Raw genomic sequence first — 3,076 nt, forward strand, 5'->3', positions numbered from 1 at the left:
CAGTTCCACATTTGCCCCCTCTGTAGACTGACAACAGTTGTGTTTCTTTTTCTTTTTCTTTTTTAAATTTAATTGTCGCAGAACTGAGTAAACAGACGAACAAAACAAACAAACAAACGAACAAAAACCATTCATACTAATCCTACATTTAAAAAAAATAATGATATTGGAAAAAAAATTTTAATAATAATAAAAAACACAAAAAAACCATGCAATATATTTTGAAGGGACAGAGAGGCACGGAGGGGGGGGGGCTGGAGGGAAGGAGGGGACGCGGAAGAAATTTGTGAGAGACCCCATTGAGGCGTCGGTAATGGCTATACTAAATAACCCATGTTTATAACCAGGAGGGGGAGGGGGAGGGGGAGGGGGGTGGGCGTAGGGGTGGGAGGGTGGGGAGGTGTCCGGGGGGAGGGAGGGGGGGGGGACGGTTATATAATAAAATGGGATTACTCTTGACCCTAGATTTTTTTTTTTCTCGAACACAAAATTCAACAATGGTGGTTCGGCTCTCCGCTTCTGCGCGCAACGCGCGCGCGCGCACTCACACACACACACACACACACACAAATGCACACGCACGCACGCACGCACGCACATGCACACACACACATACTTTCGGGCCGCGCTTGCATGTGATCATGTGGTTACAAAATAAAATGAAATAAAATCAAAATCAAAATCTTAAATCACATATGTAATTTCTTGATGTGTGTTTTAAGTCATTTCCGACTGTGTAGTTACCGTAGTGTAGTGGTTATCACATCCGCCTAACACGCGGAAGGTCCTGGGTTCGTGCCCCAGCGGAAACAGTTTTTTTTGGCAGATGTGGTGTAGCGTATATGGATTTGTCCGAACGCAGTGACGCCTCCTTGAGCTACTGAAACTGAAACTGTAGCTGACAACTGTTTGATCTAAAAAAAAAATTTTTTTTTCTTTGCTTCATACAAGTTTAGTTATGCATTTTGTTTTAGGGAATATACGTGCGCGCGCGCGCGCGTGTGTGTGTGTGTATGTGTGTGTGTGTGTGTGTGTGTAATGCCACCTGGTCTGCGGACGGACGACAACTGTGCACAGAACGAGTGCCCCGCGGGGATTCCAACAGCAGTCTAAGAAAGACAACTCTGAATCAGACAGTTTTACTTCTGTCGCTTCACAGTGCTCTCCTCCTACATGGTGTGCGTTCGCGATTCGGGGAGCCGCTCTTTCTCCCCCCCTCTCTGTCTCTCAAACATGAGAAAGAACAAAACAAAACAAAAATTATCGGCTTTAAAAAAATTATCTCTCCTTTAATTTTGGCCTCCACCCTTACCCTATGTGTGTCTGTCTCCTTTAAGATTCATTCGTACTTTTTATTTTTTTTACACCAATTTTCCCAACTGATCTGAAAGCTAACAAAAACAAAAAACAAACAAAAACAAACAAACAAAAAACCATACCGAACAAGATCGCTTCTGTCTTTTGTCAGTGCCCACCCTCTCCCTCTCAAAATAAACGCATGTGCGCGCGATCTTCCGCCCCCCTTCCCCTCCCCTCACCTCACCCCCCCCTCACGGGCCCTCACACACACACACACACACACACACACACACACAACGTTTCAACACACACACACACACACACACACACACACACACACACACACAAACACACACACAACGTTTCAACACACACACACACACACACACACACACAACGTTTCAACACACACACACACACATACACACACACGTTTTAACACACACACACACACACACACACACACACACACACACACCACACACAACGTTTCAACACACACACACACACACACACACACACACGTTTTAACACACACACACACACACACACACACACACACACACACACACACAAACACACACACAACATTTTAACACACACACACACACACACACACACACACACACAACGTTTCAACACACACACACACACACACACACACACACACACGTTTTAAACACACACACACACACACACACAACGTTTCAACACACACACACACACACACACACACCGTTTCCACACACACACACACACACACACACACACACACACACACACACACACTAAACCACTTCCCTTCAAACCACCTCAGTCCAACCTGGCTACCACGCCCCACCACCCTGGACCCCCCACCCCTCCGTCCACCATTTGATGTGATATGATCTGAACTCAGTTGATTGATATAGATAGTTAGATACTTAAAAAGCAATTCCTCGATCGGAGGCCAAGCTCTGAGCGCTTTACAAACTCGGGGTCATTTGACACAACAGGCTGCCTACCTGGGTAGAGCCGCCGCGACTGACGGCTGCCACTGGGCGCTCATCATTCCGTTTCCTGTGTCATTCAATCAGGACTTCAGGCACGCACACTTACACACTCAGACAGATATGTAACATTTTACCTGTGTGACCGTTTCGTATATTTACCCCCGCCATGAAGGCAGCCATACTCCGTTTTCGGGGGCGTGCTTGCTGGGTTGTATGTTCTTGTTTCTATAACCCACCGAACGCTGACATGGTTTACATGATTTTCAACGTGCGTTTTTCATCTTCTGCGTACGTAAACACACGAAGCACAAGCAGGTCCGCACATATGTTGACCTGGGGGCATGGGGCGAAATCCCTACCCTCACATCCACCAGGCGCCGTTACCGAGATTCGAACCCGGGACCCTCAGGATGAAAAAGTACAACGCCTTTGTCTTTGCAGTATCAGTATCAGTATCAGTAGCTCAAGGAGGCGTCACTGCGTTCGGTCAAATCCATATACGCTACACCACATCTGCCAAGCAGATGCCTGACCAGCAGCGTAACCCAACGCGCTTAGTCAGGCCTTGAGAAAAAAAAAAAGAAAAATATAATAATAATAAGAAGAAGAAGAATATAAAAAAGATATTTAAAAAAATGAAAATAATATAAAAAAATTAATCCAAAAAATAAAATAAAATAAATGTCTTTGCCCCTTTCCTAAACTGACGGGGGTGGGGTGGGGGCCCCGAGAGGGGTGGTGGTGGTGGTAGTGTTCCCTGGAGGTGTGGCTGCAGCAGAGGAAGG

At 46.0% G+C, this 3,076-nt stretch overlaps 1 non-coding gene across 1 annotated transcript; it reads left to right on the forward strand.

Moving 5' to 3' along the window:
* Positions 1–739: 739 nt before the first annotated feature.
* Trnav-aac (transfer RNA valine (anticodon AAC)) lies at positions 740–812 on the forward strand. Its single transcript has one exon. It is a non-coding gene; the product is annotated as a tRNA-Val (tRNA).
* The last annotated feature ends 2,264 nt before the right edge of the window (positions 813–3,076 follow it).

Source organism: Babylonia areolata, chromosome 22, assembly GCF_041734735.1.
Source record: "Babylonia areolata isolate BAREFJ2019XMU chromosome 22, ASM4173473v1, whole genome shotgun sequence".
NCBI lineage: Eukaryota > Metazoa > Mollusca > Gastropoda > Neogastropoda > Buccinidae > Babylonia > Babylonia areolata.